The following is a 27,784-nucleotide window of genomic DNA, read 5'->3' as shown; positions in this document are numbered from 1 at the left end:
AGTGGCTGGACTACCAGCCGTGTCCCGGATGGCTCGGCAAGTCTCTACAGAGGCAGACACGAGCAAAAAGTCCTGCTAAGCCCAACTGCAGATGATGTTCTTCTGTATCTAGCAACCCTGTAAATATCCTCCAGAATAAAGGCAGATATTGTCCAAAAACACCCCTGGAAGCCAAGGGAACGTTAGAGAAGCTTTTCCACCCCAAAGTGTCCCGTGTGAAGTTGTGGCTGCCGTTGCGTCAGTTGCAGATACAGCAGAGGAGAAGTCTGCCCCCCACTATGATGTATCGATGGCCTCTTTAAAACACACTGTTGAGAATGCTGTTCAGCGGGAATTAAGGCTACTGAATGCACCAGCCTAACTGGCCTTGCTGTTGGTAAAGCAGATGGAGCTGTGGAGGTGGTGGTCACGGGCCACAGTGCTGATGATGAGGCCCTTGGCCAGGAGGGCAGCCAGGGTGATGCCCAAGGAGATGCCCAGGGAGATGCTCAGCAAGAGCCCAAAGTGCAGAGCTGCAGCTGCCGCCTGTCTGCAAAGGGCAGGAGGAGGAAGCGGGTGATGGAGCTGCTGTTGGACATCTGCTGCCTCTGGGCATGGGGCACTCCTGGGGTTCTGGGCTTTGTCCAGCTCCTTCCCATCACAACAGGGAGTGTTCTTGGATGTCAGAAGCCCTCAGCATTTCTGCTGCCCTGAGGGAGCACAGAGCGAGGGCTGCGAGGCCAGAGGATGGGCTGTGGGTGAGAGCAGAGCCAGGGCAGCCGGGCTGTGCCCCTGCCTGCTGCCCAGCGCCCTGTTCCTGCCCCTTTCTGCCCGTCCCCTGTGAGCCTGCACAGCCCCAGCCCCTGCTGAGAGCAGAGGGATCCCCCTCACACCACTCCGTGTCTCGCCCTTGCTCAAGCTCTCAGCCCCCCACGGCCAGCCAAGGGCACTGACGGCTCATTTCCCCCACCCAGCAGCACTGTCTGTGCCTCAGTGTGTCTGTGCTCTCTGTGGGGCACTGAGACGACACACAGCTCCCAGGCAGAGGACAGACAGGACATGGACAGAGCTGCTTGTGCCTGACCCAGAGGCTCCCTCAGGCCGCAGCCCCCTGTGAGGCCAAACCCCACAGGCCCAGCTGGTTGCCAGGCTCCGGCTGCCTCACATTTTTTGAGGGGAAAAAACTGTTTTGGGGTAAGAATCACTTCTTTGAGGTAAACTAAGTTGATCTGAGAGGGGAAAAATCCCTCTGAGGCAGGAAAAGCGCCTTTCTGAGAGGGAAAACCGCTTTTTGGGTGAAAATCGCTGCTTTGAGGAAAACTGAGTTGATCCGAGGCTTTGTGTGAGGGGAAAAAGCCACTTTGTGAGGGGGGCAGTCATGTTTTGAGGGGGAGAAGTGCTTTTTGGGGGAAAAATCACTGCTTTGAGGTAAATTAAGTTCATCTGACGGGGGGAGAAATCCCTTTGAGGCAGGAAAAGCACCTTTTTGAGGGGAAAAATTGCTTTTTTGGGGTGAAAATTGCTGCTTTGTGGCAAATGAAGTTGATCCCAGGCTTTATAGGAAGGAAAAAGACACTTTATGTAAGGGAAAGTCACATTTTGAGGGGAAAAAGCTCTGTTTAAGGGTAAAAAACATTGCTTTGAGGCAAATTAAGTTCATCTCAAGGGTGAAAAGTCCCTTTGAGACGGGAAAAGCACAATTCTGAAGGGATAAACTGCTTTTCTGGGGTGAAAATCGCTGCTTTGAGGCAAATTAGGCTCATCTGAGGAGGAAAAGTTCCTTTCTGAGGGGGGAAAAATGATTTTTGGGGTGACAATTGCTGCTTTGAGGCAGATTAGACTCACCTGAGGAGGGAAAAATCCCTTTGAAGCGGGAAAAGCACCTTTCTGACGAAAAAATCTGCTTTTTGGGGTGAAAATAGCTGATTTGAGGCAAATGAAGTTGATCCCAGGCTTTGTGTGAGAAAAAAAAATCCAGTTTGTGTGGGGGAAAGTCACATTTTTGAGGGGAAAAAAACTCTGGTTTAGGGTAAAAATCACTGCTTTGAGGCAAATTAAGTTCATCTGAGGGGAGAGAAATCCTTTTGAGACGGGAAAATTGCCTTTTTGAGGGTAAAAACTGCTTTTTGGTGGGGGGGAATTACCGCTTTGAGGCAAAATTAGCTCATCTGAGGGGGAAAAGTGCCTTTTAAGGTTAAAATCAGTTTTTTACCGGGGAAATCACTGCTTTGAGGCAAACTGAGTTAATATGAGGGGAGAAAAGTCCCTTTAAGGAGGAAAAATTGCCTGAGGGGAAAAACTGCTTTTTGTGGTGAAAATCCCTGTTTTGAGGCAAATGAAGTTGATCCCAAGCTTTGTGTGAGGGAAAAAGCCACTTTATGTGGGGGAAAAGTCACATTTTGAGGGGAAAAAAACCTATCTTTTAGGGTAAAAATCACAGTCTTGAGACAAATTAAGTTCATCTGAGGGGGGAGGAATCCTTTTGAGGTGGGAAAAGTGCCTCTTTGAGGGGAAAAACTGCTTTTTTGGGTGAAAATCGCTGCTTTGAGGAAAACTGAGTTCATCTGAGGGGGGAAAAAAATCCCTTTAAGGCAGGAAAATCGCTGTTCTATGGGGAAAAACAGCTTTTTTTTTGGAAAATAGCTGCTTTGAGGCAAATTAAGTTAATCTGAGAGCGGAAAAATCCCTTTGAGGCGGGAAAAGCGCCTTTCTGAGGCAAAAACCACGGGTTTAGGGCAAAACCGCCGCTTTGAGGGCGAAAATGGGAATCATTTGAGGTATAAAACGAAGGTGTGAGGGGAAATTTAATCTCTGAGGGCAAAACGGTCCCTCTAAGGTCAACAACCCGCCGCTTTTTGGGGTAAAATGGAGCAATTTAAAGCATTCTCTCCGCGATCCTACCAGCGCCGCAGCTCCCAACACGTTTCTCCGTCTCCCTCTCGCGTCCCTCCTCCTCCCCGTGCCCCTCCCCGCTGTACCTCGCCCTCGCTTTTGGCGTCAAAAGCCGCTTTTTCTCCGCCTCCTCCCTCCCCTCAGCCGGGCGGAAGCGGGAAAACGCGCGCTCGGCACAAAATGGCGGCCGCCTCTGTCCTCACCCAACATGGCGGCGCCCTCACAGCACCCGCCCCCTTCACCGTAACGGCGTCCGTACAACATGGCGGCGTCCATTTGGGTGGGTTTTGGGCTCATTTTGGGGGATTTTGAGGTCATTTGAGGGGGGTCTGAGATCATGGGGAGACCCTCCCTGCCCCAATTCCCCTCCCAGCTTACCCCGAGGGACATTTTGGGGGCGGGAGGGGGAGTTATTGCACCATCAGGGGGATGGAGCCCCCCTAAACCCCACCTACCCCCCCAAAAAGTGGGTGGGCTTCGGCTTGACCATCCCCCACGCTCTTTTCCCCTCCTCCACCCTCCCTACGTCTTTGGGGGGTATCAGGGACAGCCCCCCATCATCCGGGGCGGGGTCTGAGGTGCCACAGGGAAGCAGAAACTCATGGAGAGAGGGGGGAGGTGAGTTGGGACGGTCTTGGGGGCGTTTGGGGGGTGATCTGGGGTTGTTTGGGGTGGTCTGGGGGCGTTTGAGGGGGTCTGTGGGGGTTTGGGGGGTTTTAGGGTCGATTGAGGGGATATGGGGTCACTTGGGGGGTTGGAGTCCTTTGGGGGGGATTGAGGTTATTTAGGGGGCTTTGGGATCATTTGGAGGGGTTTTGGGGTCATTTGGGAGGGCTTGGGGTGGTTTGGGGGGATATGGGGTCACTTGGGGGGCCTGGGGGGATTTGGGGTCGTTTGGGGGGTTGGGGATTATTTGGGGGAGGTTAGGGGGGCGTGTGGGTCGTTTGTGGGGATTTGGAGTCGTTTGAGGCGGTTTGGGGTTATTATGGGGGGTTTTGGGCTCATTTAGGTTGATTTGGGGGAGTTTGGGTCCATGTGGGGGCTCTGGGGTCATTTGGGGCATTTTGGGCTCATTTGCAGTAGTTTTCCGTCATTTGGAGGGGGTTGGGGCCATTTTGAGGGGTTTTGGGATCATTTGGGGGATTTTGGGGCTCATTTGGAGGGAGTTGGGGTCATTTGGGGAGGTTTTGGACTCGTGGGGGGCTTTTGGGACCGTTTTGGGGTGTTTTGGGTCATTTGAGGAGGTTTCAGGTTCATTTAGGGGGGTTTGGGCCTCATTTGGGCTCATTTGGGGGGTATGGGGCTCATTTGGGGGGGTCTTGGGCTCATTTGGGGGAGTTTTGGGTCATTTGGAGGGAGTTGGGGCCATTTTGAGGGGTTTTGGGATCATTTGGGGGCTTTTGGGGCTCATTTGGAGGGAGCTGGGGTCATTTGGGGAGGTTTTGTGCTCATGTGGGCGGGTTTTGGGACAATTTTGGGGTGTTTTGGGTCATCATAGGACGTTTAAGGTTCATTTAGGGGGGTTTGGGCCTCATTTGGGGGGGTCTTGGGCTCATTTGGAGGGGTCTTAGGCTCATTTGGGGGAATTTTGAGTCTTTTGGAGGGAGTTGGGGCCATTTTGAGGGGTTTTGGGATCATTTGGGGAGTTTTGGGTCTCATTTGGTGGTAGTTGGGGTCATTTGGGGAGGTTTTGGGCTCATGTGGGTGGCTTTTGGGACCATTTTGGGGGGTTTTGGGCCATTTGAGGAGGTTTCAAGCTCATTTAGGGAGGTTTGGGCCTCATTTGGGGGGGGTCTTGGGCTCATTTGGGGATGTTTTGGGTCATTTGGAGGGGGTTGGGGCCATTTTGAGGGGTTTGGGGATCATTTGGGGAGTTTTGGGTCTCATTTGATGGGAGTTGGGGTCATGTGGGGAGGTTTTGGGCTCATGTGGGGGGCTTTTGGGACCATTTTGGGGGGTTTTGGGTCATTTGATAAGGTTTCAGGTTCATTTAGGGGGGTTTGGGCCTCATTTGGGGGGATTTTGGGCTCATTTGGGGGGTCTTGGGCTCACTTGGGGGAGTTTTGAGTCATTTGGAGGGAGCTGGGGCCATTTTGAGGGGTTTTGGGATCATTTGGGGGGGTTTTGGGGCTCATTTGGAGGGAGTTGGGGTCATTTGGGGAGGTTTTGGGCTCATGTGGGGGGCTTTTGGGGCCATTTTGGGGGGTTTTGGGTTATTTGAGGAGGTTTCAGACTCATTTAGGGGGGTCTTGGGCTCATTTGGGGGAGTTTTGGGTTATTTGGGGGGGGTATGGGGCCATTTAGGGGAGTTTTGGGATCATTTGGGGAGGTTTTGGGCTCGTGGGGGCTTTTGGGGCCATTTCGGGGGGTTTTGGGTCATTTGAGGAGGTTTCAGGTTCATTTAGGCGGGTTTTGGGCTCATTTGGGGGGATTTTAGGCTCATTTGGAGGGGTTGGGGTTCATTTGGGGGCGTCTTGGGTCATTTGGGGAGGTTTGTGCCCTTTGCTTTTTGCCTCGTGGCTTGGGGGGTGGTGTTTTTTGGGGGGGGAGGGGACGTCCCCTTGCCATGATGCCCCAGGTGTAAGATATTGATGTTGCTTTTGCAGAATTAGAACTTAAGACAAGGAGTTTCGACTGCTGTCTGTGTCTGTGTGGTGTAAATCAGTGCACTGGCCATAGGACAGTTACCTGCTTGTTTGTAGCGTTAACTAGAGTTTTAAATCTCAGGCCTGTGGGGAATGGGTCATAATGTACAAAAACCAGCCATCCCCTGAGGGGATTGTAGGTGCCTGGAGAAGTTGTAAACCTTGGAGTACCTGATCAGTGGGGAAACAAGGGAGGGCCCCTGGATAGGGAATAAGGAGCCGAATGTTGTACCTGTCAGGTGTGCTGCTGGCTAGGACACCGCTCTTGCAAGAACGCTTCATACAAGTGCTTCCCTGCAGAGTCTGACCCGAGTCTTTCACGAGGAAGCTTGTTTTGTTTCTCACATAGATGTGCTGGTATCTCTTTTTATGTGTTAGAGGTGTTTATACTTGTTTAATCTCAACAGTGGTCAGTAGGGATGCAGCTAAAATCGAAACTGGAAGCTGTGCAACGTAATCTTAAATACAGTGCAGTATAGTGCTGGATTCTACTCAGTTCCACAAGGCATCAGGGAAAAGTCCCTTTCCCAGAATATAGCTAGGATAGCTAACCCCAACTGCCCAAGGGACGTTCCATACCATAGGATGTTGTTCTCAGCAATAAAACCTGTGGGGAAGGAGGAGAAAAGGGGAAGCCAAATTCAATAAGTAGAGACGTTCCCAAGTCAGTGTTAATACACCCTGAAGCCTTCCAGGAGATGCATAAACATCTGGCAACCAATGGGAAACGATGTATTCCTCATTTTGCTTTGCTTCTACACCTAGCTTTTGTTTTGCCCCTTGTTTACCTATTTCACCCATCAACCTAGGAGTTTTCTCACTTTAATCCTTCCAGTTCTGTTAATCATCCCACTGCAGGAGAGTTAGGAAGCAGCTGTGTGGTGTTGAACTGGGATTAACCCCTAAGAGCAGGAGACCCAGATCAGAGGAGAGACTGGGATAGAACTGGTTACAAAGGCTAAGCAGAAAGCTATGACTCTATTATAAAGAAAGCAACTGTCCTGTAGACTCTTGAGCATGAAGAAAAGCCCGTTGATGGGGTTTGTTGTGTGTTCTGTGTTTTCATACATAGTTCTTGAAAACAATAGGGAAGCCTTATGTCTCTGAACTTTACACAGTGTTTGGTTTAACAAATTGTTTAGATAATAGCAATACCTTTTAGATTGTATGTGCCATTAATTACAGTGCTGAAGAAACTCGAAAGCTGAGAAGTCATTTAATGACCTAATGACTTGAAGTTGAAAGCTGTTTTGCTTGTTGACATTCTGTATGCTCAGTATCCAGCCCCAGTACTTTTTAACGGGCCTCACTAAAGATTAAGTTTTGTTTTTAGATTTGCTACTCAGATAGCTTCTGCTCAAATAAAGGGATGTTTTTAAGTCTAATATTACCTGGTTTTGTTATCTACTCCTTGCCCTAGGTTGAAAGTCCGGGTTGCTTCTATGAAAGGATGTGAGCCTTACACAGTCGATGAAATAGAATATAAAAACCTGACTGCTGCAATGAATCAGCTCTACCACACACCTTACAAAGATGTGGATGAGGTAAAACCAGTCACGGTAGAAGGAGGACAGGTAAAAGCACCGTTCTGTTGTGTAGATAGCAAGAGTCTTTGCATTGGTTTGGGGCTGAAGGATCCAGGATGCTTTTACAAAACAAAATTGTCATGTATAAAAACAGCTCATGGTATCAGTGTGAGTTGTGTCTTCCTATCTGTAACCTTCAGAACTGCATAAGTTGTAATGCCTGTGTTTTAAAAGCAGGTTGAGGCCGTATAATCAGTACTGTAGTCTCGCTTCTAAACAAACCTGAGTGTAATTCACTCCATTTAGAAGAACGTACGGTCTTGTTCTTTCTCTTTCAGGTTTGTGTGGTTTTCAGTGGAGAGCACAAGTGCTGGTGTAGAGCAGTTATTAAGTCAATCATACGCTGTACAGATCATTATCAAACACAATGTTTCCTTGTGGATTATGCCAAATATATTTTTGTTAAGTCAGATAAGTGTGTGTTTGGATTATTTTGACAGTTTTTCATTAGTTGATGCATACAAATACTGCTGAAGGCTTCTTAAGATTGGTAGTAGCAAGGCTTTGGTTTAATTGAGGTGTGGCTCGAGTCCACGAGAAACTTCTAGCCATGTAACAGACCATTGCAAGTGTGCATGCAAACCAGTCTTGTTCTGTGGATCTTTTCCCCACTGCAGTTTACTGGCTTGTTTGCTAAGAGCTGTCAGTCTGTCTTGACATACTGCAAAGAAAAAGAGTTTTTACAGGGTCCTAGTTGTAAATAAAACCACTGTGAGACCGGCAGTTCCTGAAATCTTGAGAAATACTGTTTGCAGAATAACTGTTCTGACTTTTTAGCTACATTTAAGGTTAGTTTCTCTAATAAAGTATGCAGCTGTGAGTACAAGAAGCTTTACCATTTTTTTCAATATTCTGCAAATGAAGCTTATTTTAAAATAAATCTCAAGTTAAACAATGTTTTTAAATTGGATGTATTGGAAACCAGGTTGACAATGCCTCAGGTTTAAAATATGATCATCCAGAAGTAAACCAGTGGTGTTTTTTAATTGCAAAAGAAAAATTTAAACAAAAATGATAGTTATATGGATCTTAAAATCTTGCTGCACAAGGTGTTTTGCTGGTTGTGAAATGTCTCAGGTGAAATCAAGTGTAAAAGGTAAATTAACACTCTGGTGATAGCTGTACAAAGAATAAGTTATTTCTAGGAAAGTGAGTACAAATGCACATTAGTGTATTTATCAGGATTGCTTCTTGCTGGTATTAATGATACCTGGTTTCTCACAGCAGTAATTATTGTAGAGGGGAATAAATGGTGCCAGGTGCTATATGTAGTAGTAGTATGAGGGCTAAGTGCCATGAAAATACTTCAGATTTTATGGCAAAAGATCAGAAAGACTTTAAGTAAAGTCTAGGTGAAGTCTAGTCTAAGAAGACTAGGATGCCATAAGAAGTCTAAGTAAAGCCTAGGTAAAGTCTAGTCTGATCTAGGGGAAGCTGCTTCTGCAGGGGGGTTGGACTAGATGATGTCTAAAGGTCCCTTCCGACCCTGCCACTCTATGATTCTACGATTCTAAATAGGAAGTATGTTCATACCTGGAGCAAATCTATAGATTAATTGCTCCTGGTAGCACCTCTCTTGGAGAGAAAAATGATGATTCCAGGATGTATGACAGTGGGAGCTAAACTTCTGGAAGAACTGTATTGTCAGACAGCAGACAATGGAAGAATGTATATGAGACCAATGACTTTTGAAGAATAAAATCTACTTTGTAACAGGAGATTATTTCTGCTTTGTTTTTAAGCATTCAGGTGGCACTGGAAGCATTCATGTGGATCCCATATAGAGCAAAGAAATGTAGACTGTATCGCACACAGCCAGTGACACTGCATGTCCACTTCTGTGGAAGTACTGCAGGAACAGTGTAAGTAGAGTTTAATAACTGTATTAGTAAGTTTCCTAAGCATGAAGTCTTGTTACATCAGTTATTTTTAGAAGAGATTGTGTTTCAAGAAGAAGGTAGGAAATGGGGTTACAAAACCTGTTTCAGAAGAGCAGTTCTTAAACAGAACCGATTAGTGATTAATGAATGTTTCTTCCTTAGTGATTCCAGTTTTATTATTGACCTGTTTTAATCCTTTGTTATGTCTCATTGGTGCCTTTCTTAAGATTTATCATGACTTGAAGTAATCTCTTGACATGTATCCAAAGCTTTTTCCAAAGTTGTTAGTTTTTGTTGAGGTAGGATGGTTGGTTGTGTTTATTTTCCTAGAGCAGCTAAAAGATGGGATAGTGCTGCTACTCAGTATTTTCAAAACCTTCTCAAAGGTAAATAAAACGTGCTGCCAAAATGGCCATTGGTATTTCTGTTTTGGGAAAAAGAAACCGTTGGAGAATTGTAGTGCTTGTATTTTGTATTTATTTAAGAATGTTGTATGTTAAAAATACAGAAAGAAGCTACATTAGTGGTTTCTGTGTGGACTAAGGCAAAAACACTTGTGGAGCTGCATGTTGAGTACTGTGGGCTTCCATGCTGCATCAATTTTGACAGTTGACTAGAGGGTATCTGGCTCTTGGATAGGCTAAATAATGTAGGACTCATGTAACAGTTGTTTTGGACAATGAAGCCTTTCTGTCTATTTGACCTGAATCTTTGATTCAGCATCACAAATGTATTGTTGTAGTTTTGTATGGAGACGTCACAATCTGGCTTACGGATTTACCCTGTCAGTTGTTGTTTGACGAGGATGTAAGCAGCAGTCAAAAGAGGAGTATCTTTGTTACACATGTTAAAAAATAGATTGAGCTCTAAGCAGTCACTTTATTGTCCAGAACTGCTTTCTCTTTAATCTCTTCTTGTCTTTTCCCATACTTGAAGTTTCAGTGGCTCATCCAGTCTTTCTGTGGTAGCTTTTGATCTTACTAGAAAAGCAACTCTTCACTGAGGTATCCTAATCTTGAGTTATATTCTTCTACCTGAAAAACTACCTGCCCATTTACTTACCTTTTATGTGGAGTTTTCTATACTTGTATTTGGGGAGGAGACGATGAGTTTATGAAAATGAGAAAGGGTCTTTAGGCTGATCAACTCCCCAAGGTAACCAGTAAGCAATGCTTCTCGTGATTTACTTATTTTTTCCCCACACCCAGCTGTGTGTCACCATGCAGAGTAAAGGGAAAGGTTCCTATAGAAGCAGTAATAACACTGAATTTCATTTCCCAGACTGTACTGTAAGCAGTGATAATTTTTTTTCATTGCTGGCACATCCTTAGTGTCTGCAGAAGCAGTGCTTCACAGTTGACTCGTGGACTTCATCAGCTGTGTTTGCTTGGATGAAGAGCCTAACTAAGCTATACACACGTACAAATAAAACTTCTTTCAAGAAAAGTAAAGGTCAAGCTTGGGAAGTATGCATTTGTACTACAGAATAGCTCATCTTTTAGACTCTGACAAAGATTTTTAGTGTAGAACTAGGACTAGTTTGTGTGTGGAAGTCATTAATCTGTTTTGTCTCTCAATTTTCCTTCAAAGACTAAGGAGAACTTCATTTTTGTAACCCTTCTTATTGCCCTGTTACTTTCTTATTTCATTTAAAAGTTACAACAGTTGTAGTAGCTTCTCTAAAGAGATAGTGTACACATCTAATTGTGATTTCTGTTTTTGTCTGTGTCAAAAGGTGGAAGTGACAAATACTGATAATTTTGTATGAGTTTAATCTTTTTCCTTGTTCCTGTATTTATAACTCTGTTTAGCAGCTACCCAGATGACAGCCAAAGTATGTGCTGTAGGAGATACCACATCTGATGTTTTCCTTTATGTGACAATAAAAGGGGAAAAGGTAAGATATTTTTATCTCTACAAACCTCTTTGTTCACTCTGCTGTAGAAGTTATAACTTTGTGACAAATTTAAGACCGAAAAGTGTTATTTGCAAGCGAATTTTGTAATTTGCCATATACAGTAGAAGTGCAATCATTAACTTATTAGAAGATTTATTTTCTAAATCTGTTGTTTGTGAACTTTGGAATGAATTCTGTGAGGTGGAAACTTGTGAACCGCTTTGGAAGGTATTGACAAGCAAATGAAGTCCCCCAAGTACTTCAGATGAACAACTATGTGAATTTACTGTACTCTTGTCCTTCTTTGTGATACACTTAAAGATATTTCAAGAAGGCGGTTGCATGGTGTTATGAAAATAAATACAAGTTCATATGTGCATAAGGCTGAATTCCCAAACAGTTGGGAGAAAGGAAGAAAGCTCGTTGCACTTACCAAAGTGCATAACTCCTGCTAAATCTCTGCTGCAGCTACTGTCAGACTTAAGCAGCTGCCTAGTAGACAAAAATAAATGTGTTTGAAAACTGCTGCCATTTGGAGTATTTTACCAAGAATTTTAACATTAGAGCTGTGGTGTTCACTGTAGACAATAACTTGGATTACATCTTAATTTGAATACCTTCTCTGTTCAGAATCACAGTTGGCAAGTGTCACTTCTCTCTGAGCCAGTAAGAACTTTGAAGTTGAATATTGTTTTTTCCTGCCAGGTTTGGATGCACTCTGAATCAAAGGGACATAAAACTAAGATAGTTTTTCTAAAAATGTTTAAAGCTCATAGAAAACTGAGCACAGAATTTTAGGCAAAAGCATGAAACTGGTAAGTAACACCTGTTTGGAGAACATAGAGGAAGATATGACCAACTTTCCTGCCCTGGAATGAGTACTCTTCAGAAAGCATTTGTACATACTGCATATGTCTTCCTGTTGTCTCCAGCTTCAAATAAATTCTAAAGCAGTATGTGATGGTGACTTGCTTGTTGATTCTGGTCAGTCAAATACTTGGCTTTTTTAGGTATGCATTAATGATGATCTCGTCTTAAGCAGCTTTGCTCATTTTGAGCAAGCTGAAGAGAATGCAGTGAGTTCAGCAGATTATCGGGAGACCCAAACATCATTAAATCTTGACTCTCTTCCAATGAAAGTTGTTAATCCTGCACTTGATTTGAGGACAGTGCTGCTCCAGCAGAAGGTATCAACAGATCCTGAAACAAGTGGGAACCGTGTGTGTTGGCAGCAATCATTCATGCAGTGCATCGTTTGTCTTTACCTGGATATATTGAACTACTGTATCAGTTGGAATCCAACAAGTGGAACAAATGGTATCCTAACAAACACTGCCTATGTATCAGACTTTACAAAGAGCAATCAAATCAGCAGATGCAGGAATATTCTAAAGCATTTTGTGCTTGATAAGACAAAGGGTGAGTTGCAGGGTCATTTGTTGATATGCTGAAAAGCATTAGATACTGTTGAAATAACTTGTAGCATTGATCAGTGATACCTTACTGTTTGATTTGAGTTTAGAGGGATTTCTCTACACAGAGGTAACTTGAATGTTTTCTGTGAGTTGTCTTGTTTAAAACAGACTGGAATCACTATAAATATCCTCTGTCCTTGTTCACTCGGTTCATTTGCATATCTTTATGTAAATACAACTGTCTTTTGGTTGTTCTCTTTGCCATTAGAAAATGAGACAAGCAGAGAAAGAAGTCAGTTGCAACCAACTGTAAAAACACTGGCCTTTCATAGATTCAGATAATCACAAACGTGTTTCTGCATCTTTTAAAATTGTCTTTCTAGATCTTGCTGTATCTGGTTCTGTTCATGAAAAGACATGACAAAGCTCCAACACAGATGACAGTGAAACTACCACATCTGTAAGTGTTAGATTTTCTATTCAAATGTCAAAATGAATTAAGTTAAGCATCTGTAAGGCAGATTAGGAATACTGTAGTCAACTATCACGTCCTTTTCTGTAACAAATCTGGGACTAACTCTTGATCTAGTTAAAAGAGAACGTTGTCCTTCAAGTTTGTGGTTCTGGTGGTTTTGGTTTTTTAGATTGCAACGATGGACTTTGAACAGGTTGTGTCTCCTTTTGTGCTCACTTGCTCTAGTGCTGTGAAGATGTGTAGTGGTTTTGTGTGGCCAGCTTTTGGTAGTTGTTGGGGGAATACAGGGGCAGATTCTTCAAAGAAAGAGCTGCCAGAAGCTATAGCTTGAGCTGTGAACATGAACTGATTCTCCTGTGTGGTTGATGTTCTTGTTGCATGCTTGATTCTTAATGAAGAAAATTCGGTTAGGTAAGAAAACCACCTTGAGCTCAGTAATCTTTTTTTTCTAAAATGTTGCTCTTAAACAGTATTTTACTGCCAGAAAAGGGTTTGTCTTTTCTTGATAGATTGTCAAAACAATCCCAGGATTGCCTTTCAAGGAAAATCCAGCACTTCACACAGACAGGTATGGTACAGTATGTTACATATTTGAACCAATTGTGTAGTCAGATAATTAGGAGCTGTAGTATGTTTCCAGTTACTCTTCTTAGACAGCTAAAAGGGCAGAGGGTAAGACAAGATGTGTGCACATGGTATTGGGGAAGGAGGTCATTAGAAGCTGCTGCTACTTATCCAGACCACAGTAAAAATAGCAATTCTTTCTAAACAAGGCTGTGATGAGGCAGTACGTTTCTGCACACTCAGCATATTCAGTTGCCTTCTTTTATTCTTAGTGTGATTGATAAAGTTTTCCAGCTGAATGAAATCTGACTGAGTTGACTTGTGCAAGGCTTTTATTATGCTGCAAATCACTTGCTGCATATGTAAACAACCTGAGGGGTGTTTTTAATTCAAGTTTTAACTGTTGCAAAGATACATTGTTTCATGTTTTTGCAACTTTAAGACACCTTTTTCCTGCAGTCCCATCTGATTTTCTTCTGAAGTTGAGGAACCCACCAATTGTCTTGGTTAAAAAAACCTTCGGGTTATTTTCAGATACCTAAAACCTAATAGTAAATTTTACATCCAAAATGGTCCTTTTTGATTTCTTCTGTCATATTTGAGGGTTTTTGTTGGCACAGGTAATACATCAGAGATATTTTGTAGGTGAACTGTTTCGTGCCATTTTAGAAATATTGGTGATATTTATCGATTACACTTTCCTTTTGCATTTCCATTGAATTTAATATTTGTATATTTCTCAGGCTTCAGCAGTGCTTAAATTCTGATCCTTTGAAGACACATAGAACTGAAAATGAGCAACAGGTAATTCCAGGATATAACTTCCATTTAACCTCTGCAAACGTGTGTCATATATGTGGAAGGTGTGGGTAGTGTTGAGGCTACAAGAGTGGTCTTTGTGGAGGGACTCTGTGGAGGGACATCAGGGACTGAATCCAGCCCCATCAGCAACAAGACCAGACCAAAGGTCAGCAAGCCAGCAAAGTTGGTGGTGCCTCTGTGAAAATATGAAGGGCAAAAAAAAATGCAGGGGAAGAGACAAAAAGAAAAAAAGCAAGAAACAGAGGCAATGGCCAAGTCAGGGGACAGTAGGAGTCTCAGCACTGTTCTGTGTGACGTGTGTGTGAGTTGTACTTCATTTGTGTTTACATTTCTTTGGCTAATTCTTCTCAAAAAAAATAGTTTTTAAGTTGGATGTAAGCTCAAACCCATCTACTAAGTATTGCCTTTGTCATCTATTTCATATGGCTTCAGAGTTTTCAAAATCTTGAAGAAAGAAACTTTGTCTTTCTTGGCAAGAAAATGAAGCCACCATCAATTCTGGAAACAGCACCACTTCTTGAAGATCTGGAAAGGGTAATGCTAACGTAATACATTACATTTAGTATTTTTAAGACTAGTATCATACCTTAACTTTCAGATACTAAATATTATAGTAGCTAATTTTGATTGAGGAATGTGTAGGAGGTTGTTCATATGGTTGAGTAAATTATGCTTCAGAGAGACTGTAGAATTGTACAGTTTCATCTGATCTATCAACCACTGCTACAAATGATGGCATTTGAATTGGATGTAAGAATTTAACTCCTCATCCCAGAAGAACTCTTATCATATTGTGTGTTAAGGAAATGTATTATGCAGTGGGTCTAAGGCTTTTAAATTGCTCAGTGCTTTGTGTTGCCTTGTTGGTGTTTCAAGCACACGATTTTCAGGTAGAACTCTTTATTTCTCTTTCTGTAGGAACTTACTTGGAAAAAAGTTTTAGGCCCTAACTCCACTGAATCTTACTGTTGGCCACCAATAGCTCAAGGATGTGATGTAGTTGCCATCTCATGTCAGGGAAATAATCCTTTCTTGTATATTCCACCAGTTCTTACACTTTTGCAGTCGAGCAGTTGCTACAAACCTTGAGAAACAGGAGTGGAGGATGTATATATTAGAGTACTGCAGGTTTTGTGTTCTAAGGTGCAAATGTCAATGAATGATCCAAAAGGTAGTGCATGTTGAGAATGGGTGCATCTGATGTCATCTTAGAGTATGCTTCCCAGGTTATTTAGGCCATGTGCTTAGACATTGACAGAGATGGACTGCATGAGTGTGGGAGTCTGTAACTTATTTATCAAGTAATATCTAGCAAGTGGTTAATGTCATATCACTTTGATACTCGATGAAGCTTGATTTTTCAGGGGCTGTTACATAGTGAAATGGAAATGTCTGGTTTGATTTTTAAAACATTGTCATTCATTTTCTAATGCATTAGATCACAGAAACATAGACTCACTGAGGCTGTAAGGGACCACTGAAACTGGCTCACACAGCTCCAAGTAAGACAAGATGTTTCTGCTTCTATGAAACTTTTGGACCTTTCACCGTGTGTTGCTGCACATCCATTTGTCTCCAGCTTGGTGCACGGTTCCTCGGGCCTGTACCATCTGCATTTAAGAGGTGATGTGGTGTTAAAAGCTTCTGTTTGAAGCATTGAAAGGCCTGTTTTGCGCATTTTAGTTTTGCCCTAAATTCTGAAATAGTACAATGACTAAGATTCTAAACAGTTGTCTCATGCTCTACTGTAACTCTTTTGTACATACACACCTAGCCACTAGCACTTATCTTGTGTCCTGGGTGGAAGGAGGCACAACTTGTTTTTGAGCTACTGAAAATATACCAGAGATGCTCCAGACAGCTTCATCCAATGTTGTTAATACTTGGGCAGAACAAAGAAGCAGCTAAAAGTGTGAAAATCTGAGGAAGTAAGAATACTTCTGTCGTCTTAATGACACTTGAATGCAATGTAGGCTGTCTTAGTTGTTTGTGACCAGAATGTTCCGAATGTTTTTGTGGTTGTTGATTGAGTGGCAGAACTACAAGTGAGTTTTCCAAAGACAGAGCTAGTAAAATGCTTGTTTGACTGCTCTGTGCCACACAGTGCAGAAATTAATTTGACCTAATATTTTGAGAAAGCTACTGTATATCCTGAGGTGTCTTCTCATGGAACTTCCAGTCAGTGTGGTATAGAGCTGAAGAATTGTATAAAATGTTACAAGTATGATCTGAATTCTTCAATGACTCAAAACATAATCATTTGGGGATTGAAAATGTTGGGAAGTCTCTAAGACCAGACATTCTGAGCATGACATGAAACTGGAAAAACATCACTTTTTGTGAAAAGTCTAGTGATTTGGCAGCACTGCAAATGTCCATGTTTTGGGGCTTTTGTTTAAGACTATCTGAGGTAGTGCACTGTGCTTATGGAGTGTGAAACTTCTTCAGTGGTACTTCAGTGAGAAACTTCAACACTGACAAATCATCAAAAATCACACGTATAAGAAAATAGCGATGTGAGATTTTGATTGTGATGGGTTTTAATTTTGCTTCTGGAAGCTGTCAGAAATTCACACCCTGTGTGAGAATTGTATATTGTACATTATAAGTTTAACAGAAGATTTACGATGTACCAATGTTCTTTGGCATATAACAACGCTTCGTGCTTCTTAAAAGAAGAAACACACAGTAAAGCATGTCTAGATTACATGAATTACCAGCCCTCTGGTTTGTATCCACCTTTAGGTTGTACAGCCTTGTATGGACAGTGAACGAACCTCCTCTTCAGGCTTCTTGTTACAAAGTGATGGTGGAGGTGTCTCATTGGCTCAGCCCCAGCAGTGGGTCTGGCTCAGAGCTGGGGAGAGCTGCGAGCAGCTTCTTCCAGGAGCCATCTTTACAGCCCCTTCCCTCTCACCAGAAAAGGCTGTCATGGCAAACCATGACAAAGTGGTTTGGGAAGGACCTTTTTTCTTAATGCTTAAATCAGTGGATGGAGAGATGGAAACAGCCACTGTTAAAGTGATGTCACACTTCACATGCTTCGAGTAGTACACTTACAAGTGTGTATAAACCGTGTGCTTAGCTTTAACAGATGAATGCATGCAGTCTTTGGAAGTTACAGATGCCACTTGTGTGACACATTTCAGTTTTCCTCTCCAAGAATCTTTGCTCATCGTGTACACAGCATGCCTGACAACTTCTGTAATGCGATAAAGGTTTGACAAACCGTTACCAGGTTAATAGTGCATTTGATCACAAAGTAGTGGATACACAGAAGCTGTTAAAAATACGTGTGTATTTGTTTTAGGATTCTTCTGTAGACCAAGAGATCACAAAGGCAAAGTCAGTCGTTCTGTTAACAGAAAACGAGTGTGATGCACTTGGGATCCTCCGCTATTTGCAGCAGGCAGAAGCTGAAGTTCCCCCAGAACTGCCTGGTTTGACTGCCAAGGTGCTAAAAGATGAAGAATACCAGAAATTGTCAAGGCCACTGTGTACCCATCTTAAAACATTTGGGGCTTGCAGGTAAGGAATTGCCAAGCTTTCTTACCACCCGTACTGGTGTAGGAAGGTGGTATATGCCTCAATGATGCTGCTTCTTTTTTCTTGCTCAATTTTCCTGTTGGATACTTTCATGAAACCATTTTTTGCTCATGACTCTTTTTCTTGTGGTTACGTTTGCATCAGTTTCACTCTTCTTAGGTACTGCTACGAAAATCAAAATACCAACATTTTCTGGAGACAAATCTCATGTAGCCTGACGGGATATCATAATTATCATTCCTGCCCAAGTGTTCTTGAGGGAACTTCAGGCTCTTTTTATTAGTATTCTAGCCCATAATTGCCCAAGGCTTATGCTTTGCTCTCTCCTCTGTTCTCTTCTGTCCCTCCAGATTAGGTAAGTAGATGACTTCTCTGAGCTGTGTCTAACTGGATTCTAACAGGGCCTTGGATGAAGCCCTCATATGTTCCTTCTAGTGTGGATGACCCTTGTTGCAAGTAACACAAAATTCAGTGTTAGTATTTGTTTTATTCTGGAACTAGTTTCCTGGTGATTTTTGGTTTTGTTGTATAAACTTGTCCAACAGGAGCTTTTTGGCCACTTCTGTCTAATCTCCAGTCATTGGTGCTACTTGAAACAGAAATTGAATACTGAGGGCTGATGAAATGTTAGTGTGAAAAGATGTTGTAAGCCACATCAAAAATAGTTTACAAGTAAAAGGGCTTTGTTCTAAAACCAGTTTTTAAATATGTAGAAACAGAACAGTGTGTCTGGATCGTCGTCAAGTTAATTTACAAAGAGACGTGCCCCAGCATATCCCAGATACAGTGACACAAACACCTGGATATCTGATGGTAAGTTACAGTTATTGCTTTTTCCCTTGGTTTGGTGTACCAGGAACACATCTTAAATACCTCCTTAGCATATTACCTTCATGTTAATGTAGTACATATCCCACATCTCTTGGGTATTTGGGAGATTTTTAGCTTTTTTAGTTTCTCTGTTGCTTAAGTGTGTGTCAGATTTTCCCTTAATCTTTAGCTTGACCTAAAATTGTTTTGTAGGTGGTTCTGAGTTTACCTTAGGTTTTCTCCTGCATTGGAGGCTCATGTTCTATGGGAAGAGGGCATTTGTTCTGTTTATTCCTTTCCTCTATCTATTTAGAACATAAACCAAAATAGGCAAAGATTAAAGGTCCTGTAAATGTCATTATTTTTGTAGTAGAGCAAACACAATCCTCTGGAGTGAAGAAACATTGCAGTGGAAGATCATGCCTGTTTAACAAGAGTTGAAGGGAGGATTTTTCCTTCTCTGTCATGTTGATGCAGACTTCCTGAAAAATGAGTATATTCTGGCCTTGTCAATTGAACCAAATATTTTCTCTATTTGCACTGTCCATAGACATGGGATATAAATTCTCTCTTCTAGATGGAGCAGTTGCTTCCTACTAAGGTGTCATTGTGGTTTTGAAAACAGTTTTGATAGAATCCTGTTACATTCACACTGCCATTTTTAGTAGTTAAATAGTCATGAAACCTTCCTGGTTACTGGTTTGACTTTGCTATAGTGGCTCTTCACATCTCAGTAACAATTTGTATGTCAAAACTCCCTTCACTTGGCTTTTCAGTCCCGACTTTACTAGATAGTCTTCCTGTACAGCAGTACTGTAGAGTCTGTCTCATCTCCACCTTGGATAATGATTGCTGAGGGTAGATGTGTAGACACTGGTGCTTCCTTTCAAGGTTAGTGCTTGGATCTGAGAACTGCTGGGTGCTTTCCTTTTTGGATGAGCTGCTTACACTTTCTTCCTGTCCTGTCTTTTGCTAGAATTCAGGTGCGCTCAAGTCATGCAATCAATGGGTGTTCCCCATTCCCAAAAATCATAGGTTGTGAGAATAGACAATAAAAACTGGGTGGATTCCTTGGTGTCACTCCATTTCTGCCTAATAAAGAAGCTTTTGTTGGCAGCTGGTAGTTGAAACTCGTTGATAACCTATAGATACAGTTTGAGTGCTTGAAACCTGGACAGATTTCATAATACTCCTGTTATAAACTTGTACTTCCCTTTTGTGCACTCAAGACAGCAGTTGTGGCCTCTTTCCTCATCTAGTTCTGCTTCTGCTGACTGCAGAGCCTGGATATATGTCTTACAAATCAGTTGTCAATTGGATAAGTGTTCACTGTCTCTTTTGTTTAGAACTCGGTATCATGTTGCTTTCCTTTAAGAATCTCTAGTTGCACTGTGAGAGTTTTAGGGTTTTAGTAAGTGGAAATTACCTTTCTGGTCTTCTTTTCTGTCTGGCCTCATACACTCAGCTGTATCTCAGTACTTGTGCCTAGCATGAGCCTTTGGATGAAATGCACCCAGCATTTTGTGAATTGGTGTTCTTGATAGCTTATGTCAAGCATTTTCCGTGCAAAAAGAGGGAAGGCGTCACGCTTCCCCAGTCAGTTCTTCTAAATCTCATTGTAAGGTTGGAGACCACTTAAAATTAAGCTTGGATGATGTGAAATGCCTTAGTGGTTAGTAGCTTGACAGGTAATACTGTAGTTCACTAGTGTTCATTTAAGTGGAATACCACCAAGACCTATAGATCTTGCTCTATAAACTTGTGTCCAGTCTGGACTGGGCTATGGACAGTTACCATTCATAAGGATTCATTCATTCAGGATTATTCCTAATCTTTGGAGTAATAAGAGGTCATCATCTTCTGAAATGCATGTGTACAGCAGTATTTGTCATCTCTTTAGGCTGGAAAGAGGTAGGTCACCTTCAACATGAAAACGTCTCATTAACTTAAGAAACCATCAGTTGTCTTTATAACGTATTTTATGCTTTCAGATTCTGCCTCTCCACGTTGTAAATGCAACAAACTGCTTTGGTCGAAGAGTAGATCAGCAGAAGGACCAATATACAATTCTTGCTGAAGGAATTAATGGGTATTTTAAGGAACCTGGTAATAAGATTGCTGTTAAAAATGTGGAGAAGCTGGCATTTCATGGTTTGTGTCAGAAAACAGTTGTTCACAGGTAAAAATGTGGATTTTTTTTGGTTTAAATTATTCATGTGCACTTTTTAATACAAAGTAATTTAGAACTTTTACTGCTAAGTTAAAGTTAACCCACCATGAAAACTAGCAAAAAAATCTCTGCTGTACAAATTGTTCTTTAAAAAGCTCTCACATGCTGCCTGTGCTGAAGGGAAGCCAGAATGGCTCCACATACACACCACTGAACATTGTGCTGTGAAAGTTTAATCTTTTTTAGACACAAGGGGGTGAAGAAACTTTACAACTATAATAATTCTTTGTTTCCTCTCCAACTCTGAAGGGCTCAGGTGCTAGATATTTCCCCAAAAGAGAAGGAAAATATGTTCTGTAGTGTCAAAATTAACTATATAGATGAAGGCAGAACATGTCAAGTCCAAAGTTACCAGCTGCTTCCCTCACCTGCCAAGTTTCAGTGTCTGCCACCTCAGGCTGGGGAATTTGTAGAGTGACACCCATTGGTAATGAACTGGAGTGGAACCCAAAGGTAATATTTATCAGATTTTCAATGGCATGTTCTTTTATTTCTCTTTGTGTGTTATTTTCTGTAAGAAAGCAGTAATGAACTGCAAACTTAGTTTTCAAATTTAACTCCTCATTAGTATTGACAAGAAATATCTACTATTGGCCAGATTCTGAGAAGTCAGCTTTCTTGGTTTGTTTTCCTGCAAAATCAAGTGAGATTTATGCGATTTTTTTTCTTCAATTCTTCTGAATTCAGTATCTTCTTCCAGAAAACGTTACTGCTGCTTTTGCATCTGTGGGGATTCAACGGGGGAAGGGTAGCCTCTGTAAATGAAACTGTGTTTGAATACTGTCCCATTCAGGAAGCTCCTTCCTTAATGAGTAACAAAATCTGGTTTTATTTGTTTAATACTCGTGTCATGTTTAAGCTTGGAAGATTTGTTTCATTGCAGTTATTGTAAAGTTAAGTTGGAATTCACCTCAAGTGCAGTGACTTTTTTTCCTTAGGTAACTAATTCTATTCATCAAACAGTTAAAGGAGAACTACACAAAGCAAAAGTAGTACTGACCTTGGGAAACACAACTGGGATTGACCCAATGGGAGGTATAGAATTGCAGCATTACAAAATATTTGTATCTAAACTCCTTTACCAAGAGCACCTGTTCTTTTCTTTGCTTCTGTGCGTTCCAAGTTCAATTTGATTCCACACGGTATTCAGGTAATACTGTTGGATAATTTACTGTGGTGGCGTCTGACCCCTGGAACAGGTTTCTCAGAGACTGTAGAGTCTCTGTCCTTGGAAATAAGCAGAAGCAACCAGCATGTGGTCCTGGGCACATGATTCTAGGTGTCCCTGCTTGAGCAGGGAGTTTGGATGAAATTATCTCCAGAGGGCCATTCCAGCCACAGCCATTCTGTGGTAAACTGAGATAACTTCTCATGGCAATAATCTCAGCCATGGGATGAAATTGTTTTAATTATTGGTTTTCTCAGAGTCAACTCTTCAGGTTTTGCTGAAATGAAAATATTACAGTCAGTGCCATGTTTGTATTGTTCTGTCAGTTCCCTGGCCTGTAATAAAGGCACTGGCAAATATTCTTCTGGGTAAGACTGACTAGAAGGTAACAGCCCTCCATGCAGTGAGTGTTTCCTCTGAACATTCTCCTATTCTCCCCAAACTTTATTGGTAGGAGATTGACTTAGAGATGAGTTTTGCTTAAAGAGTTGGTTATTTTTTAATTGTCTGGACAAGTTCATCAGAAAGGCCACCCCTCCATCTCAGGATCATGACGTGCCTCTTGTGGCTGCTTGGTCCTGTCCAAGAGTACAGTTAGTTAGTGTTTTGGAATGTGTGATGCTGTTTTCCATCTGACCATTCAGTCCATTTCAGATGAAAAATAAAGTGGAAACGGGGAATTACTGGAAGTAATTCTCTTTAGCAGCTTCCTTTTCTATATGGCACATCTCAGCCTTTTTCTGATTGCCATGCTTTTGTTCTTGTTTAGAGTTTTTCTAACTGTGTCCCCCCAGCAGTTTTCTTCTTCTATTTTGGTCTAGGAAGTTATTCTGTGTGGTGTGTATTTCAGCTGTAACTTGTGTAATCAGGGCTCGGATTGTTTACTTGGTTGCTCTCTTGGTTGTGTTCCATGGAGTTAACTACGAGTTCCGTACGACACTATTATGATGAAAAAGATGGCAATATCTGGAGAAGAATTAAACATGGGAACGTGCCTGCTGGGACATTGGGAGAAAACCAATTACTTACAGGTATCAATAAATGGGTACATGTTTAAAGTTTTACTTAGAGCAGCTTAGAGTTAGAGAGAGACTACTGATGAGTTATGGTTTCAACTTGGTGTGTTTTGTCATCCAAGGTCCGGGTTACCAGGCTTCCAGACTTTAAGGTGTCAGTCAAGGAATACGACGTTCAATCTGAGGTTTTGCCTACAGGTCTGGGAACTGACAATGCAGAACATAGAACACAACTTCAGAAGCTGTGCAGCCACATGAACATATTGGACATGCAGCAAACTTGGAGCCCTTGTAAGAGTTTACAAGGTTTTTTGAGCATACACTTTATGAAAAAAGAATGCTACAATTAAGGAGATGTTTTCATGATTGATATTACTGACTGTGTGTTTCGTTTGAACACAGAAACAATAGTGTTTGTAATATGTCTGCATTCCTGTGACTGTCTGTAGTGGGTCTGGGACGGTAGTGATTTTCCACAGCAGCTCCTGCAGTGCTGTGCTTACTGTTGATATCAATATTATGACTACCGCTCGCACAGCATCAGGGCTGTCCCTCCAGCACTCCTTCCCCCACCTTCACCAATAGCTGTGGGTGGGCATGATCTTGGCACGGGCCATGGCCAGGACAGCTGACCCAGGCTGACCAAGGAGATATTCCATACCATATGATGTCAGCTCAGTAATATAAACTGGGGGAGAGGAGCAGGAAGGGGAGGCGAGATTCATTTCTGGCCTTCCCAAAGCAACCGCTACGCGTACCGCAGCCCTGCTTCTCGGGAGGTGGCCGGACATCGCTGCTGATGGGAAGTGGAGAGGAACAGCTTTATCTGCTTCTGCTTTGCTTCCCGCGCGCGGCTTTGCTGCTTCTTTATTAAACTGCTTTTATCTCAACCCACGAGATTCCCATCTTATTTTCTCCCCTTCCCTGGCTTGCTGAGGAGGTGGGGGACAGAGTGGTGTGGTGGGCACCTGGCATCCAGCCAGGCTCAAACTACCACACCTACTTACCACTGTAGTTTTGGTCTGTGTACCTGCTTTCTTGTAGTGCCCAGACGCAATCGCGTAACTTGTACCGGCAGCCTGTATTTTTCAATGGGAGCTGAGCAGGCCAAGTGCATGGGATTGGAGAGAACTGCCACAGGAAAGCAGCTCGAAATGTGACACAGTGCTGGCTGATAGACTACATGGGGAACTACTTACCACTGTAGTTGGGGTCTGTGTACCTACTTGCTTGTAGTGCCCACACGCAGTGGCGTAACTTCTACTGGCAGCCTGTGTGTTTTCAATGGGAACTGAGCAGCCCAAGTGCATGGGATTGGAGATAAGTCCCACAGGAAAGCAGCTGCAAATGTGACACAGTGCAAGATGATAGACTGCAATGGGACCTACTTACCACTATAGGTGGAGTCTGCCTTCCTGCTTTCTTGTAGCTCCCATACTCAGTGGTATAACTTAACCGACAACATGTATTTTTTCAATGGGAGCTGAGGATAAAAACTGTGGTATTGAAGATAGCTCCCACAGGAAAGCAGCTGCAAATGTGACACTGTGCTGGCTGATAGACTGCATGGGGACCTACTTACTACTGTAGCTGGGGTCTGCCTTCCTGCTTTCTTGTAGCTCCCATACGCAGTGGTATAACTTCCACCGACAACATGTATTTTTTCAATGGGCGCTGAGCAGTCCAAGTGAGTGGGATTGAAGATAGCTCCCACAAGAAAGCAACTGTAACTGTGACACAGTGCTGGCTGATAGGGTACACCGAGATCTACTTACCACTGTAACTGAGGTCTGCCTTTCTGCTTTCTTGTTGCTCCCATACACAGTGCTATAACTTAACTGACAGCATATATTTTTTCCCTGGGAGCTGAGTAGTCCAAGTGAGTGGGATTGGAGATAGCTCCCACAGGAAAGCAGATGCAAATGTGGCACAGTGCTGGTTGATAGACTACATAGGGACATACTTACCACTGTAGTTGCGGTCTCCGTACCAGCTTTCTTGTAGGTCCCATACGCAGTGGTATAACTTAACCGACAACATCTATTTTTTCAATGGGAGCTGAGCAGTCCAAGTGAGTGGGATTGAAGATAACTCCCACACAAAAGCAGCTGCAAATGTGACACAGTGCTGGCTGATAGACATGGGGACATCACAGCACACGTGGACACTGCAACGGGGTTCAGTGACATTGCCACACTTGTGGCAATTGCAGAGAGACTGTGACATCACAGCTTATCTGGGCACTGCTACAGTGCTGTGTGACATCACAGCAGACATGGGCACGGCAACAGTTCTCTATAACATCACATCACATCTGGACACTGCAACAGTGCTCTGTGACATCACAGCACATGTGGGAACTGCATCCAGGCTGTGTGACATCATAGAATCCTAGAACGGTAGGGGTTGGAAGGGACCATTAGAGATCATCTAGACCAACCCCCTCCCCCACAATCAAGTTCACTTAGGTCAGGTCGCACAGGAACGTGTCCAGGCTTATGCTGAATCCTCCAAGAAAGGAGACTCCACAAGCCCTTTGGGCAGACTGCTCCTGTTCTTTCTGTTCCACGGACGTTTGACATCACAGCACATTTGAACACTGCAACAGTGCTCTGTGACATCACAGGATGTGTGGGCCCTGTAACAGTGCTCTGTGACATCACAGCACTCCAGGGCACTGCAAGAGTGTTCTGTGACATCACAGCACAAATGGACATTGTTACAGTGCTCTGTGACCTGACAGCACATCTGGGTACTACAAGAGTGCTCTGTGACATCACTGCACAGATGTGCACTGTTACAGTGCACTGTGACATTACATCTGAGTACTCAATCACTGCTCTTACATATATCAGCAACACTGGACTCTACAACAATGCTCTGTGACATCACAGCACATGTGTGACATGACAGCACATCTGGGCACTTCAATAGTGCTCTGAGACTTCACATAGTATCTGGGCACTGAAAAGACACTCTGGCATCACAGCAGACGTGGGCACTGCAACAGTGCTCTGAAACATATCACAAGAGGACATTGCTACAGTGCTCTGTGATATCACAGCACATCTGGGAACTGCAACAGGGCTGTGTGACATTGCAGCACATCTGGGCAGTGCTACACTGCTCTGTGACATCATAGCATATCTAGGCACTGGAACGGGGCTGTGTGACATCACAGAACATCTGGACACTGCAACAAGAGTGTTTGACATCACATCACATCTAGACACTGCCGTGGGGTTCTGTGATGTCACATCACCACTGGACACTGTCACAGTGCTCTGTGACATCACAGCAGATGTGGGTACTCAATCACTGCTTTGATATATAACAGCACATCTGGGCACTGCAACAGGGCTATATGACATCACTGCACATGTGGGCACTGCACCAGTTTCCTGTGAAATCATAGGACATCTGGGCACTGACATGTGTGACATCCAAGATCATTTGGGCATTGCAGAGAGACTGTGACACCACTGCACTTCTGAGTGCTGCAACAGTTCTCTGTGACATCACGTATGGGTTCTGTGATGTCACATCACCACTGGGCACTGCAACAGTGCTCTGTGACATAACAAGACATCTGGGAACTCAATCACTGCTCTGATATATAACAGCATATTTGGGCACTGAAACAGTGCTGTGTGACATCACAGGATGTCTGGACACTGCAACAGGTCTGTGTGACATCACAGCACATGTGGGCACTGCAACAGGGCTGTGTGACATCACAGCACATGTGGGCACTTCAACAGTTTCCTCTGAAATGACAGGACACCTGGGCACTGACGTGTGACATCCAAGATCACTTGGGCATTGCAGAGAGACTCTGTGACACCACAGCACTTCTGAGTGCTGCAACAGTTCTCTGTGACATCACATCTGGGAAGTGCAACAGGTCTGTAAACCTGGCTGTGTGACATCACAGCACATCTGGGAACTGCAGTGGGACTCTCTTACATACAGCACATCTGGGCACTGCAACAGGGCTCTGTGACATCACAGCACATGTGGGTACTGCAACAGGAGTCAGTGACATTGCAGCACATTTGGGAATTGCAGAGAGGCTGCGTGACATCACAACTCATCTGGGTACTGCTACAATGCTCTGTGACATCACAGCAGACGTGAGCACTGCAACAGTTCTCTATAACATCACATCAACTCTGGACGCTGCAACAGTGCTCTGTGACATCACAGCACATGTGGGTACTGCATCCAGGCTGTGTGACATCATAGAATCCTAGAATGGTAGGGGTTGGAACGGACCATTAGAGATCATCTAGACCAACCCCCTCCCCCTCAATCAAGTTCATATACTGCACTTCGGAGCCTGTTCAGGGTTTTTCCAAGAGGAAGTAAATACTTATACACATCTTGTTTTCCCATCACATGCATGTTTGGATTTGGTTCAGGAACCTCATAGGCTTTTCCATACATACTTACTGACATTCCACTTCGAGCTTTCACTCTTATTTTTGTAGCAATGCAAGTGGAAGTGCCTGAAGCCATTTCAATTTAGCGTCCTGACAGATTTTTCTAATCTCTCTTTTTAGGGTCTGATTCATTCTTTCCACTTTTCCACTCAATTGCTGTCTCCAAGGGGCATGTAAATCCCAGGAAATTCCTAGGACTTTGCTTACCTCTTGTACCACATTGGCCACAAAATGTGGTCCTCTGTCTGAAGATATTCCAAATGGAACTCCAAACCTTGGAATAATTTCTTGCAGGAGCCATTTAACTGTTTCCGTAGCCTGATTGGTGCGTCAGGGAAAGACTTCTGGCCATCCTGAAAAGGTGTCAACCCCAACCAACACATATTTATATCCATTGCATTTAGGTAATTCTGTAAA

At 43.2% G+C, this 27,784-nt stretch overlaps 1 long non-coding RNA gene across 1 annotated transcript; it reads left to right on the top strand.

Annotated features, from left to right (window-relative positions):
• The first annotated feature begins 17,490 nt into the window (after positions 1 to 17,490).
• Positions 17,491 to 20,610, top strand: LOC133629232 (uncharacterized). The gene is made up of 3 exons (XR_009820985.1): positions 17,491 to 17,683; positions 18,415 to 18,514; positions 20,503 to 20,610. It is a non-coding gene; the product is annotated as an uncharacterized LOC133629232 (long non-coding RNA).
• Positions 20,611 to 27,784: the final 7,174 nt, after the last annotated feature.

The sequence above is a fragment of the Colius striatus genome, unplaced genomic scaffold, assembly GCF_028858725.1.
Source record: "Colius striatus isolate bColStr4 unplaced genomic scaffold, bColStr4.1.hap1 scaffold_34, whole genome shotgun sequence".
In the NCBI taxonomy this organism is placed as follows: domain Eukaryota; kingdom Metazoa; phylum Chordata; class Aves; order Coliiformes; family Coliidae; genus Colius; species Colius striatus.
The sequence above is the reverse complement of the archived record's forward strand: the minus strand, read 5'-3'. Positions and strand labels throughout refer to the sequence as shown.